This window comes from Pelophylax lessonae (genome assembly GCF_965119305.1).
Source record: "Pelophylax lessonae genome assembly, chromosome: 1".
NCBI lineage: Eukaryota > Metazoa > Chordata > Amphibia > Anura > Ranidae > Pelophylax > Pelophylax lessonae.
This window is the reverse complement of record NC_138768.1, coordinates 511892536-511908958: the sequence shown is the minus strand read 5'-3', so window position 1 is coordinate 511908958 and position 16423 is coordinate 511892536. Positions and strand designations below refer to the sequence as shown.

At 41.5% G+C, this 16423-nt stretch overlaps 1 protein-coding gene across 1 annotated transcript in view; it reads right to left on the bottom strand.

The window, feature by feature from the left end:
• Window positions 1-14832, bottom strand: part of HSH2D (hematopoietic SH2 domain containing) — a 37875-nt gene extending 23043 nt beyond the window's left edge. The window contains exon 1 of the mRNA XM_082242634.1: window positions 14664-14832. The gene's annotated coding sequence lies outside the window, so the exon portion shown is untranslated. The remainder of the gene's footprint in view (window positions 1-14663) is intronic.
• Between the last annotated feature and the right edge of the window lie 1591 nt (window positions 14833-16423).

Here is a 16423-nt window from a genome sequence, read left to right as displayed (position 1 = left end):
AATTCCTTTGTGTTAAAACTGAACTCTGGTCAACAAAGAAAAAACCTATGTGGGTGCACCAATCCCCTGTATATTAAGGATGGCCATGCACAAATTTTGGCTGGTTCTTGATGAACTCGCCAAATTTCGCTTAGTGAGTGGTCCTGTCATCTCCCTGCCACCAAACATCCTTTGAATGAAAAATCAAAGCAGTTGGCAGTCAAATAGAATCTGCATCCAATCTGATGCTCAGTTGCATGACTACAGCACATGGTAGGTCCTTGCATAAAGATGCACTTGGAGTTTTAAATGTGGCATCTCAAGGATTCAACTGACATTCAAAGCCTTAGTCCTCGTTCACACTGGCCGCTTCCATCCGTGCCCCATGCAGGGTCATGTTTTACTGATATATGGATGCACAGGTGTTGCATGCATCCCTGTGTCAGCAGCACCACTCATGTCTATTGGGACGCAGCAGCTGCACGGATGCATCCCAGTATGACATCTGTGTGGGTGCAGGTACATGTCCCCGAACTCACCCTGGGTTCGTTCATGGCTGTGTACCCTCATCTGTACAGATGTCATATTGGGAGCAGCAGCTGTGTCTGTAAAGCCGCTGTGTCCCAATACACATGAATGGCACTGCCGTAACAGGGAGGGACACATGCAACACCTGTGCATCCTCCGGTAAAACACGGCCCTGCACATGGCACAGATGTAAATGCTCTGTATGAACGAGGCCTTACCAGAATCCATAGCTCTATCCTTCAGTGCCAGTTATAGGCACCCACCAACAGAAGAGCATAATTATTTTCTCTCTAACCTCAACATCTTGGATTACCAAAATAGTCAACCACAGTTACAGTGTAACATCCCTAGTAAATGTAAAGCCCGCAGCAAAAGAATAAAATAAATAGGCATAGGGTTAGCATTACTGGGCAGACAGGGGAATCAGGGAGAGTTAGGGTTAACTAATTATTTGTGTTTTGGGTTTCATCTAATTAATGGTTCCACCAGGAAGGAGGGGCTGCAAGGGGGGGTCATCGAAGAGTTTTTTTTCCATCTTCCCAGCAGTCAGCAGAACACCTGGGGGAAGATCGTTCCCACCCACCCCTATGTTGGATTTGTTCACCTGTACGTGTCTTCACATTGGCAGTTGGGGTATTGGAAGCGTTTTTAAAAATAACCTGCTGTGCCAATCTGTTTAGGGACCCATCTAAGGTATGGAGTCACCTGTGGAATGCCAGTTAATGGTGGGTTAACTGGTAGGTTAAAAATTGGGAGGTATCTGCAGAATGTGGAGGTCGTCCCTGAGCAGTTGTGGTGTGGTTGGGGACCATGTAAGCAGTTACCGGATTCTAAGTGGATAATTGATACTTGGTGCCTCCAAAGATCGGCAACCTTATGTTTTTTGTTATGGTATTATTATTTAGGTTTCTGTTTTAAGGAATGTTACATTTTGTTAGTGTTTTTTTAATAAATGGCCGTTACGGCCAATTTTACTCCAACAATTGAGTTTTTTTATTTTTTCTGCAGGCAGTTGGGGTAAAGGGGATGGGGGTTGATTTTGAGGTGCATTTGGGTGCCTTAGCCATGCTTTCCACAGACATTTATTATCAAAATCAATGTGATTCAAGTGACAATAAACTACTTTTTTTTTTACATCAATTGTTCTAAAACATCCAGTATACCCGAGTGATTTACTTTTTACTAAGCATGCCAAAACATCAAGTGCTTTTGTCAAGTTGTGAAATAATAAAAGTAGAGCAGTCATAGCTGCTTTCATCTTGAAAAACGGGTTACTAAACAATTAACGAGCCCCATGGAAAGTTTGTTTGCTTTATATCAAAGCTTAACTCCAGCTTTATACACAGTTAAATTATGTATTTGGGAACCGTTTTACCTACCAAAGAAATGCCCTTGACCATTCCCAGCCTGCCTGTCAACTTGACAGTAATAAGCTGCAACAAATGATAGGGACACCCCTGTGCTCTCTTTCTATTCTCCTCCTGCCAGCATGTTCAGTATCAGCCAGGCCTGGGACAAGGGGTGGGCAGGAGGGGTGGCTACCCTGGGCACAATGGTTTATTGCAGGGATGGGGGATCCCTGCAATTTGTGGATTCTAGAAGAAGTTAGGTACCATCTAAGGGAGAATTTAATGGAGCGCTCCCATAAGTTAGAACAGCTAGTGACCCAGTATACGGATTTCTTTTGACAATCCCTTGCCTATTAGCCTAGAGGTTCCTTGAGCTGTGACTGACTGGCTGACCTCCAACCTGATGGAGCCTACCCAGTTTTGGGTTCAGAGCCACTTGGCAGAGCCAGCAGCATTACTTCAATTATCTTTTTTACTGTCTGTAAAGGAAGCATTCTGACCACCGTTGTAAGGGGGGATTCTTTCCACTGGCCACCAATGAAAGTGGAATTCTTCCAAATGACCCCCAATGAATCAATTTTAACAGGGGTTCCCTGAGACCCTAAAAATGGTTTTAAGGGATTACTTAGGGTAAAAAGGCTGGAAAGGCTGTGTATTGCTTTATTGCCTATTTGACAATGCATGATCTTCTTGATGCTGGGCTACTGTCTCCCTTTTATATATATATATATATATATATATATATATATATATATATACATATATCTTTTTTTTTTTTTGTCGTTCCAATGTACCTACAGTGCCTTGCGAAAGTATTCGGCCCCCTTGAACTTTGCAACCTTTTGCCTCATTTCAGGCTTCAAACATAAAGATATAAAACTGTAATTTTTTGTGAAGAATCAACAACAAGTGGGACACAATCATGAAGTGGAACGAAATTTATTGGATATTTCAAACTTTGTTAAAAAATAAAAAACTGAAAAATTGGGCGTGCAAAATTATTCAGCCCCTTTACTTTCAGTGCAGCAAACTCTCTCCAGAAGTTCAGTGAGGATCTCTGAATGATCCAATGTTGACCTAAATGACTAATGATGATAAATAGAATCCACCTGTGTGTAATCAAGTCTCCGTATAAATGCACCTGCACTGTGATAGTCTCAGAGGTCCGTTTAAAGCGCAGAGAGCGTCATGAAGTACAAGGAACACACCAGGCAGGTCCGAGATACTGTTGTGGAGAAGTTTAAAGACGGATTTGGATACAAAAATATTTCCCAAGCTTTAAACATCCCAAGGAGCACTGTGCAAGCGATAATATTGAAATGGAAGTAGTATCAGACCACTGCAAATCTACGAAGACCTGGCCGTCCCTCTAAACTTTCAGCTCACACAAGGAGAAGACTGATCAGAGATGCAGCCAAGAGGCCCATTATCACTCTGGATGAGCTGAAGAGATCTACAGCTGAGGTGGGAGACTCTGTCCATAGGACAAAAATCAGTCGTATACTGCACAAATCTGGCCTTTATGGAAGAGTGGCAAGAAGAAAGACATTAAAAGTGTCATTTAAAGTTTGCCACAAGCCACCTGGGAGACACACCAAACATGTGGAAGAAGGTGCTCTGGTCAGATGAAACCAAAATCAAACTTTTTGGCAACAATGCAAAATGTTATGTTTGGTGTAAAAGCAAAAAAGCTCATCACCCTGAACACACCATCCCCACTGTCAAGCATGGTGGTGGCAGCATCATGGTTTGGGCCTGCTTTTCTTCAGCAGGGACAGGGAAGATGGTTAAAATTGATGGGAAGTTGGATGGAGCCAAATACAGGACCATTCTGGAAGAAAACCTGATGGAGTCTGCGAAAGACCTGGGATGGAGATTTGTCTTCCAACAAGACAATGATCCAAAACATAAAGCAAAATCTACAATGGAATGGTTCACAAATAAACATATCCAGGTGTTAGAATGGCCAAGTCAAAGTCCAGACCTGAATCCAATCGAGAATCTGTGGAAAGAACTGAAAACTGCTGTTCACAAACGCTCTCCATCCAACCACACTGAGCTCGAGCTGTTTTGCAAGGAGGAATGGGCAAAAATTTCAGTCTCTCGATGTGCAAAACTGATAGAGACATACCCCAAGCGACTTACAGCTGTAATCGCAGCAAAAGGTGGCGCTACAAAGTATTAACTTAAGGGGGCTGAATAATTTTGCACGCCCAATTTTTCAGTTTTTTATTTGTTAAAAAAGTTTGAAATATCCAATAAATTTCGTTCCACTTCATGATTGTGTCCCACTTGTTGTTGATTCTTCACAAAAAATGACAGTTTTATATCTTTATGTTTGAAGCCTGAAATGTGGCAAAAGGTCGAAAAGTTCAAGGGGGGCGAATACTTTCACAAGGCACTGTACATGCTGTCTGATCCTTACCATGGAAATGTAGCAAAGATAGGTTATTGGAAAGTTAGGCCTAGTTCACACTGGCATTGAAAGCAGACATTTTAGGGGTGTTTTTAATGCCCCAGACCGCCTATGCAAATGATACTATGGACAGCACTAGTGCAGTTCAGATTATCATAACATAAGGCATTAGCGTCGCTTCGCTTCAAAATTAAAGCCTCCAGTTTGAAAGGAGTTGAAACACTTCATCTCCTTCCATTCAAGTATGGTAATGCGACACAACCACGCTGGCATGCAGTGCAGTTGAAGGGCGGTTGCGGTGTGGTAGTACCTTACAGTTGATAATAGGCGTTTGTGGTGCGATTTTAACGCATGTCAACCACGCCGCAAACACGCATAGGGCATTGGGGGGAGCTTTTTTAATTCTTTTTAAACGCTTATCAATAAGCACCTATTTACGTACGTTATTGCTATAGGCGCATTTTATAAATGCCAGTATTTAGAGCAAGTGTGAACAAGCCCTGCTGTGATAAGTTCAACTGCCATTCAAGTGACATTGTAGTGACACTAAACTCTGCTACAACATAACCATCTTACATTGACTATTTGCATAATTGATAGATAGGGCCTAGTATGTGTATATGGGGCTAAGATTGTGTATCTAGTTGGGGTTTAACTGCTATGGAGGTAGGAACATTATAGGATTTCTTTTTCAAAATACTCTAAAATCTTTATAACTGAAAAAAGAAAAAGGCAGTGACTACATTCCTTACCTCCATTTTCTCCAACACTACAGGTGCTCTATAACCTACTGAGTTATCTTAATATTCAAAGTAAACTCATACCAGACATTGCTCACTGGATATGATGAGAAAAAATACAATAAAAATAAAGTAAAAATATGTTGCCTTATAACAGGAGTGCTAAATAGATTAAAAAAATATATATATTTTCTCCTTCCTGGTTAGAAATTCCACTTCAATTCCCCAGAGATATGAAGTACTTTCACAAATGTATATATGACATATACTTTGAGTTGTTCTAATAATGTGTAAAATAATACCAAGTGAGTCTTTTTCTGTAGCACAATGTCTTATATTCCTAAAATGTAAATTCCCTCCAAACCCCCAATGTCCTGACAAATATCCAGCCACATAGAGGCAAAGCAAACTATGCTGTTACAGGTGGCATGCAAAGGGCAAATCATTTTTTTAATGCCACAAAAAAATGTTTTCTCAATTGTTTTGTATGAGAGTTGGCAAGGATGTGGTTAGTGTACTATAGTCCAGGGTTTTTCAACCTTTTTTCCATCAAGGCACCCTTTAAAATTTCACACAGTCTTGAGGTACCCTTGTCTAAAATGTAAAAAACCAAACTAATAGTTTTGCATAATGTGGCAACAGCCACATACATAGGACAGCCAAAATTAGCAGTGATTTATTCTTCCAAAGCAAATACACCTTTGCACACTGGTACTGATTAGTACTCCAATGTTTCCCTTCTCCCTCGGTTTCTCTCCCTTACTCAGCCAATGTGACCACGGTGGTGAAGGAGAGGGGCAGGGGAGGAGCAGGTCCCCGACTTCCTACTTTTTAACTGATGACATCATTGGTTGTTAGGATACTGGCGGCTAGAAGGTTGTAATGGTGCACAATGAACCTGTGGCTTTGTAACTAATAGGTAGGCTTGATCCTCCCACTGGCTTGTATACAGTTTTTGGGCAATTTCTAGGTATTTTGTCAAGGCACCCCTGATGACACCTGAAGGCACCCCAGGGTGCCTGGGCACCCCGGTTGAAAAAGGCTGCTATATTCAAGAGTCGAACTTTAAGATTTTATCTCACTACAGGTACTACACCCCCTCTAGACTCCACCATGTCTTCCCCGAGTCCTCGGCCAGGTGTTGGCGCTGCCAAAGGGAGAAGGGGACTATGGCCCATATTTTTTGGAGTTGCCCTTTGTTCAGAAGATGACGGAACTTGTCGTCCCGGATGACCCTGCCTTTTTCCTACTACATTGCTCTGGGATTGCGCCTAGAAAGTACAAAAGATCAGTGCTTCGACACCTCACGGATGCTGCTAAGTCTTGTATCGGTCTATGCTGGAAATCCCCGATGCCTCCGACTCTCTCCCTGTGGATTTGCAGGGTTAAATGGATCAATGATTTGGAAGACATGGTACTCACTGCACAGGGGAGAAGAGAACGATACTCCAAAACCTGGGCATGCTGGAATGACTTTATTCTATCGGACGAGGGTCAGGCGCTGAGTACCCCTGGCTCCTGAGTAGGAGTCCAGATGTGGCGGGGTCGCTCGCGTGGGAACCTTTTCTGCTCTATCCTTGGCCTTCCTCCCCCCTTTTTCCCCCCTCTTTCCTCTCTCTGCACCTAGCTGCTCTTTGTCTGTTCCCTTCCCTTCCCTTCTGTTTTTCCTTTTTTCCCCTTCCTTCAGAGAAAAGTGTTATTTCTATCTCCAAGTTTAGCATGTACTCGCAATGGTGTGACTTTCCTTTTAATTGCAACTCACTATCATATGGCGCAGATACTACGTTTTTCTTACGACAATTGCCTGTTTTGATGATTCGCTGTTGGTGTATTGCCATGCCTTTACTTTACGTTTTCCTGCCATGCCTGCATTTTATTGTGTATGCTGTGATTTTATGTGTCATGCTACCTTTCAGTTTATGTTTGATCAATAAAGAATTTGAAAAAAAAAAAGAAAAAGGCTGCTATAGTCCAATAAATTATTAAATCTACGAATTAGTACTATTTCTCTAATAGCTTTTCATAGATGACAGCAAATTCTATATGGAATGCATTGTTTTTCCTCAGTCAGGCAGACTGGACAGGAAGACTTGCACTGTAAGGAGCAACCAGTAGAACAACCAGAAGAACCATAGAACAAAAATAGTGCTTTACTACTTACAGGAAGCACGGCCAGCATATGAAATCAATAGCTGCTTTAATTTACATATACACTATATTACAAAGTATGAGCCAACTGAATATTGAACCCTACAGACTAAGACTTAGATGCCATTAAATTTCATGTGCATGTAAAGGCAGGCATCCCAATACTTTTGGTAATATAGTGTATATTATTAGAAAATATGGACAGAAACCAGGTTCTTGCAGCTTTCTTTCTTTCTTTCTTTCTTTTATTTTCACCTTGTGATCTGGCCAGGAGGTTTGCTGCTTTTCAACAGAACAAGCTCTCCTATAGGTGCAGGTTTTGAGACAAACCATTTACCACAGATAGTAGTGCTTACATTGGTCAGCTTTTATTTATGTAAAACCTTTATCCCTAAAAAAAAAAAAAAAAAACCCCAAAAACTGTCTGCTGTAACTGCTTATAAAGTGTGAACTGGAGTTTGGCTTCAGTTTGTTAGTGTATCTAAATATGCTAGTACATGTAACACCCCCCTCAGACTGACACAATGTTGCTGTCCACAGGCGCCCCCTGTGCTCATCCATTCAGTGTGGGGGCTTTCTAATACAGGAGGTGTGTGACCGGCCAGACCGGCCAGACCACCAGGTGAAAACAGAGGGGAAAAAAGCGGAAGAAAAGGAAACGAATGCAGCCACCACATCTAATGATTTGGAAGCTGCAATATATTACATATTTGGTTTTGGGTTTAATACTGATTTAATATATCAGTAAATGAAATGCAACATACAGGCAGTGTAAATACTGGAATTTAAATTTGGTATGAGTCCTTACAGTACTGCAGGGCTGGAGAGTGAAAAGAAGAAGCAACATAAGGAGCCAATCGGTTTGTGTGCTGACAAAACGCGTGTTAAAGGGATCAGAAAGAAGAGTGACAGGGAGATGCACTAATTTCCGTGCTGCTTCCCTTTTCAATGTCCAATCAGAGGCTTGGGTGGCGGAAGTGGGTTAAATGACACTACCCTTCAGACTAGCTTTGCCCTCTGAAAAGTGATCATTGTTAAGTTGCTTTTCAGAAGGCATTTGTCAGGTGGAAAGGAGGTGATTGTGGACACATAGTGGTTAGGACCTTCTGTCTGTTTGGCAGCCAAGGTCCCAGTTGTTGTAGAAGAGCTACTATTAGCGCCTCTTTCAGTACTACAATTTTAACCACTTCAGCTCCAGAAGGTTTTACCCCCTTAATGACCAGGCCAATTTTTGTGATTCAGCACTGTGTTAATTTAACGAAAAATTGTGCGGTCGTGCGACGCTGTACCCAAATACAATTGATGTCCTTTTTTCCCCACAAATAGAGCTTTCTTTTAGAGGTATTTGATCACCTCTGCGGTTTTTAGATTTTGCGCTATAAACAAAAAAAGAGTGACAATTTTGAAAAAAACACAATATTTTTTACTTTCTGCTATAAAACATTCCCAATAAAATAAATTTAAATATATTTCCTTGATTTTGCGCAGCCAAGCGGCCCTGCCGCAATATATCTGCGGTGGGTGGTCGGCAACTGGTTAAATAACAATTAGGATCACAATTTTCTGTGGTGCCAATCCCCATTGGATTTTTACCCACTGTATAATCACAATCACAAAAATCTATTTTTAATTTTATTTTATTAACCCTGTTTACCATTAATCCCACGCTCAGGTGTGACCAGCCAAAAAAGCTCAGAACCAGTGTTGCAGTCTACACTATATCAGGGTCTTTGCAGACATCTCTTGAATTGCCAAAACAAGGACTGTGGACAATCTAAACAAAAAACAACAGACTACGGAACTGCATGCCCTAGTAGTGCAAAAAACTTCTTTATTAAAAGCGGAGTTCTGGCCTCGGGGGTCAATTTGAGCTAAAAATACCCCCGGGACAGTCAGGGCTAGTACATTCCATAATGGAATACCTGTGAGAAGAAATACTTACCTTGAACATTTCTTCTCCAGCGCTGCCATCTCAGGTGTAGGCAGCTGAAGCCGCAGCGTCCCTCTTCGTGTCCTCTTCCGTGACGTCGGGGTCCCAATATGCACTGTACCGGCCCTGCTCGTCACTTCCGGTGCAGGCGCGGCATCGCTGCACAGCTTCTGGGAATGCCCAGAAGCTGTTTAGCAGTGAATGCCGCTCCTGCACCGGAAGTGATGAGCGGGCCGGTGCAGGTGCATTGATTCCTGGGAACGATGACGTTCAGCTCCCAGGAATCAATGCAAGGAGCCGCAGAGGGAGGAAGTGGAAGGAATGGGAGTATATTTTCTTCTATAATAAGGTAAGTGACCAAAAAAAAAAAAAAATCGGCACTATCCATTTCTCTTTCAGGTAGCCCTCAGCAAGCAATAGGCCCACAATCGCAACCATAACATGACACATAATGCACTCACATGAAGGCCTTTTGATCCCTCTAGGGAAAGAGAGCCTTGACTGATGGGGGAATGGCCAGGAGCTGGGCATGGCGGAAAATAGCAGGTAAAGGGTCACGGAGGATTGGATGAAGGTCACAAGGTGATGGGATGGGCCTGAGCTCATAAAAGTTTTGCCCCCAGGGAATTCTGGGCCTTTTGAAGAACATGTGGCTGGAAGAGCTGTCTACCTTTCCGCCCCTTTTGGGTAGTCTGTCACAGCTTTAGCAGCATTTTTTTTTACCTTGCCAGCATTTAAAGTTGCTGTAATGGGCTATGCCCTTGATTTGAATTCGGAATTAGTCTGTCTGTCCACCACTTGGATAAGGACAGGTCCTCTCTTTAACTGTGTCTAGTTAAATATGTTAAATGCTCACAGTACAACTGTGACTGGCACTGGTTAATAGTGTTTACATGTTCAGTAGGTGTGGTATATTTATGAGGGGGGGGGGGGCAAGGAGTTTGTTATTACGTTAACAGCCGGTTTTTAATTGTGGGCCTATGTGCCTCAGCAGCCATATTCCAGGAATGGCACCACACTCATCACACAACTGGGAGAATCTACCTTCAGAAGCCCTGTATGGATACCATTAGATGTATTCTACTTGGCTAATGGCTCCTCTCGCCATGTCTGTGTGTTAGGAAAGAAATAGAAGAACGGGGAAGCTGGCCGTAATAGTGGCTTGTCTATGACAGCCACCGGGATTATGGAGGACCAACAATCTTTCAGTGGAGCGGCGGGCACCTGAAGGAGGCTGTGCAGGTGGCTATAGGTTTGAGGTTGCAGGTCACATGAGATGACTTTGCGGCCATGGGTTGAGCATGCCTGATCTATAGCAACATCAGTTGTTTTCAAATGATACCCGATCATTTTTTTTGTTTTTTGCTCCTCCCTTCTGCATTATAAGCAAAAAAAAATTCAAATCAATAGGCACCAACATGGTGCACTACATATATTCAGGTTGGGAAAAGCAAGTGCTTGGCTCTATTCCATGCTCTAGTCCACGCTCATACCAGGCTGCATTTCTCTTCAGCAACTGAAGGTGTTATAAGAGAGTACCTTTCCTTCTTTGTTTCTGTTTTGCAGTACAGTTTTCAGGGGGTCACATTCTATTTACCTACTATGCTAGTACCCATCCTTAAGCCCATAGTCTACCTATATGGTAGCCTAGGGAGGAGGCACTTCACAGTGCCTATCTTGTGAGGAACTTGCATTTTGTGTTTAGTACTGCAGATCCTGAGGCTGTAATTGGTGATAACCTACTCCTGAGAAAAGAAAAAAAAAAAAAAATATATATATATATATATATATATATATATATATATATATATATATATATATATATATATATATATATATATATATATTTATTTATATATATAACCTGCAGTTAAGCATACACTTCATGATTGCTTAGAAGTTGACCTTTCCCCATTTTTTTACATCAGCATTCTTCCTTGCCTAACACATTTTTTAAATGTTATTTTCCTTTACTTATTTACCCATTTTTTTTTTCTTCTACTTCCTGGATTTTCTGAAGGCAGTGATGACAGGCCCTTTCCGATGCCGCCTGGGAAGGCAATTATAGAATTGTCTTGAAGGAAATCCCGTTCTTACTATCATACTATGCATTCACAAGATGAAGCACATGGCTCTTTATTTCGAGCATGCGCCATGAGATACTAAATGCATCTGCTGGGAACACATAAAACTCCAAATGACGCATGTAGTGTCATATGGCACATGCAAGATGAAGTGCACTTCATCTTGTGCATGCGCATTAGCATGGGCATTTTAAAAATGGCGGCGTGGGAACTGGGACAAAGAGTCTGGACAAAAATGGATATGTTTAAAGAAAAAGTCACAAGGATATAGATAATTATGACTGTCTATTTCCCTGTTAGTCAGGTTCAAAAGTTTATAGATTAGAAAGGAGGTCCTCTTTAATTATGTGATTTTTTTTTTTTTTTTGCAGATCAGGTTAGATTTCTGTGAAAATTTTCAGTGAATTTTGTGATCCTGATTCCAGCTTTACCGCCTAATGATTTTACCAGGAAAAGTCATTGAGGATGGTAGTAGTTATCAGGATGACAATTTCAGAGCCTGCAGCTTTCATACCAAGGCTTTGATGGCAGCTCCCATATTTCTTTTTCTATCCTCATAGTTTCCCATTTAAATAAATATTAAATGTGTGTGTTGCGGAGAGCTCGCTATAGACACTGACTACAAGGTGGTCAGATTTGCAAGCACATTGAAGATGTGACCGCATTCAGGCAGGTTTCTTTTGATATTTCTCTTGGCGTTCAGCCATCCACATGTGCCAGCATGCCTCCAAACAATGGCCGTTCATCTCAGTGTTAGGTTTACGGAGCGAGGAAGGGGATGTATGCTTCAGACACTAGTGGCTGGAAGATTTCTCCAGTGCTGACATATAACAGGGTTAACTGTGTTGACTGCTCCAAGTTTCCTCTGTAGTCTGATAGCTATACCTTTAAGAAAGACAGGACCAAAGCAAAAAAATAAAAAATAAGTGCAGGGCCTCATGACTGGGTGTACAGTGCAGACTTAGCTGCAGGGGTTAACTAGTTGGGATCATTTAGAGGTCAGGGGTTTTTGATTGGGGGGGGGGGGGGTGGCTGTCCCAAGTTAACTTGTAGGCTGAGCAAAAGTGGGGCAGATCGCAAGAAGATTGAAGAAGAAAGAATCCCCGCCCTCCCTCCCTTGGTGTTTCTTGTTTGTGATGTTGTTCTATTCTAAAAAAAATTTAAAAAAAGGAACAATGGTATGATTTTGGTGGTTGGGGTCTTTGGAGGCGTTAGGATTCTTGGCAAAGTTCAGAGGGGGGTGACCTATCTAAGGTATGGAGCCCTCTAGTGGATCCCAGTTATGGTGGATTAACAGGAAAGTGGTTCCAATTGAGGTATCGGTGGTGAATGTGAGCTTGTCCCCGAGCCAGTGTTGCGTGGCTGGGGACCGTTAAGGATTAACGCTGGTACACAAGTCTGATTTGGTTTTGGTGCCTCCCAAGACCGGCAACCTGTATATTATGGGTACTGATTTATGTTTTGTTTCTGTTTTAAGCCCAAATTTCCTCCAGCCTAGTGTCATATGGTATTTGTTCATGGTCAGTGTTATAGTTAGCAGCTTGCATAGGGTAATATGGAGGGTATGTATCTGTAGTACCTTATTAAGTCTTGGCTAGCACTGTCTGCAGGTAGCTCAATGACTGTCCCTCAACAGGGAAACTGTAATTTCATTGATGTGGATATCTTTACCTATTCTTGTATAGATTCACATGTAAAGATCTTGCATCACAATGATAAATCATGCTAATACTAACAAACAACTCCAGCATTGGATTTCCGTGATGTGCCCCTTACATTACTACTGACATACATAGTGAAACAGCTTGCCTCTCCCCTTTGCCTGAAATGTCACCTTACAACAAACCCAAGGCTGAGTACGGGATCTTTATATGGCCTACAGTTGTTAGTCTTTGTAAAGGACAAACATCATTAGCCCTTCTGTATTGTTCTGATCAAGGTTAAAGTGTTACTAAACCCAGGACCGCGCATTTACTATACCTGGTCTCCCACAGTACACAGGACATGGAAATTCAATACTTTTAGTAAATATAAACTGCTAAATACCTTTTCTCATCAGCAGTATATAGCCTAGCGGTCTTGTGGCTTCTATCAGTGTCTGGTTAAAGCTTGTAGGAGGAGTTTACATTCTCCTCTGACTGTCATATGAGGCCACAGGACCCCTGACCCTCTGTCTGGACAGTGCTGATTGGCCCTGCGCTGTTTACATGCACTCTCCTAAGAAAAAAAACTCTCTAGCACTACACCCCAAACTGAGCATGTGTAGCTTGCCCCCAAGGCTCTGCTCTATCAGGAGATGGATTGGGGACAGTAAAAGAAGCGGAGGGTCAGAGAAGACCTACTGAGTGCGTAATGAAGATAAGGACAGAGCGCAGGCCCCCCAGCATGGATGGTGTAAACTGTGTCTGAGCAGAAGCCAGTTTCATGCCCCACTGGAGAATCTCCCCCAGCCAGCCCTAACCGAGCTGTCCCAGCTTCCCCTAACCACCCCCTGCTGGGCAGGTTGAGAACACAGATTCGGCCGGTGGGTCGAGAGCACCTGGAGTGGAGCCTCAGCCTGGAATGGGGAGTCAGGAGGAGGCTGGGAAGAGGGAGAGTGGGAGGGGGGCCGAATCACTGCACCATGGGCCTCTGGATTGTACTTGCCCCCTGGGCCAAAAGTTGCCAGTCAGCCCCTGCCAGTTGGTCAAAAATACTTTACATAGTTTTGCGGGACTTTAAATGAGGCAAATTGATCCTTGATTATATGAAATAAACATTTTAATATTTTCATAAAAATGGACCATTATTGGCCTCCCATTGTAGCAACTGTGGATATTACACCAGTAGAAAAGGTTTACTTCAATTCGTGATAAATGAATATACAAAAAATAAAACATAGATAATAAATAATAATGATTATACATTTCAAGGAATACAACATAATTTAACATAGGTCAAATTACAATTAAAACAGGTAAGTATGTTGAGAAGAGCTGACATGTGAGGGAATTCATTCCTGCCAGTTGGTATCCATCTTATACTGGTCTGACTAGGGTAGGGGGAAATTGTGACTGGTTGCATTTACAAACCAGTACAGTTAATGAACAAAGCTGAAGGTTAATTATTATGATATTCAGTACCTCCTACCAAATTATTGTCTAAACCTGGTAAAACAGACAAATAGCAGACAATTACATAAATGGGTATTCAAAGGGACTCTACTGACCATTGTAGACAAAAGTTCACTTTTTCTAATCCTGAAATCCTGGAATTGCACACTATATTCAGATTTTAGGTTTGTTCATAGAACTTGGTGACACAATTATTGTGTATATCTGTTCAGATCCTCTCACAGAGAAACTAAGAAAATACATATTTACCCATTGTGCACATACACCATAAAATTATCTGAAGTACAGCAAAAAGACAATTAACAGTGTATTTGTTAGCTGCTAGATTAATATTGATAATATTGGCATGCGTCTTGAAAAAAATAGATGGATTTACCTTGCAAGAAGTGTGTGGATAGATCCTGACAGGTGTGTCTCAGGTGAATGAGCTGGTTTCTATTCCTGTACCCGCCTGAAAAGCAGTGCACACCCCTTTTCATTCCAAATGATCATATACTAGACAAACAGGCGGAGCTGGTAGAAAGGTGAGAGCTGCTGCAGAGTCACCGGCTGTGCTTCACCAGGAAAAGATAAGGAGGTGGAATTGGAAACACCGTGCTAAGCTAGCATGCTTCAACGTGCCAATGATGTCACGTTTTGTGTTGTGAAAGGTGTACAGATGCCTCAGTCTGTAAGTAAAAAAGTACACGGTGATCCGGATCTATTATATCATTAAATATAGAGACAGCTGATGATATGTGACATAGTACAAGACACTCTGAGCATTCTTTACACATGCCAGTTGGCAGGACATAGCATTGAGTGTATGACTTAGCATTTACAAATACAACAGGGTTCATTTATGAAAATAACTGCAATAATCTTCACCATTAAATAATTGCAATAACCTTCGCAGTTAGAGATTTTGCCTTAAAGGGTTAGTTTACCTTACCAAAAAAACTGCCTTTGCAGATAAGGGACATCTGTAGTTAACCTCCCTGGCGGTATGATTCTTTCGGATTTTAGGTGCTGAAAGGGGTACCATTATTTTGCATGTAATTCTTCAGAATGAGCAGCCCAAACCAACTATTTACGTATTTTTATTTTTTTTTACTGTGCGTTCTTCTTTATAACATCTTGGGTATGATAAAGTTTGAAACACAAAATCATAAATTATAATATAATAAAAAACTATACATACGTTAAAGTATGTATGTATGTATATATATATATATATATATATATATATATATATATATATATATATACACTGTATATATATATATATATATATGTATATATATATATATATATATATATATATATATATATATATATATATATATATATATATATATATATATATACACAGTGGGTACGGAAAGTATTCAGACCCCCTTACATTTTTCACTCTTTGTTATATTGCAGCCATTTGCTAAAATCATTTAAGTTCATTCTTCTTCCTCATGAATGTACACATAGCACCCCATACTGACAGAAAAACACAGAAGTGTTGACATTGTTGCAGATTTATTAAAAAAGAAAAAATGAAATATCACATGGTCCTAAGTATTCAGACCCTTTGCTGTGACACTCATATATTTAACTCAGGTGCTTTCCATTTCTTCTGATCATCCTTGAGATGGTTCTACACCTTCATTTGAGTCCAGCTGTGTTTGATTATACTGATTGGACTTGATTAGGAAAGCCACACACCTGTCTATATAAGACCTTCCAGATCACAATGCATGTCAGAGCAAATGAGAATCATGAGGTCAAAGGAACTGTCTGAAGAGCTCAGAGACAGAATTGTGGCAAGGCACAGATCTGGCCAAGGTTACAAAAAGATTTCTGCTGCACTTAAGGTTCCTAAGAGCACAGTGGCCTCCATAATCCTCAAATGGAAGACGTTTGGGACGACCAGATCCTTTCCTAGAGCTGGCTGTCCGGCCAAACTGAGCTATCGGGGGAGAAGAGCCTTCGTGAGAGAGGTAAAGAAGAACCCAAAGATCACTGTGGCTGAGCTCCAGAGATGCAGTCAGGAGATGGGAGAAAGTTGTAGAAAGTCAACCATCACTGCAGCCCTCCACCAGTCGGGGCTTTATGGCAGAGTGGCCCGACGGAAGCCTCTCCTCAGTGTAAGACACATGAAAGCCC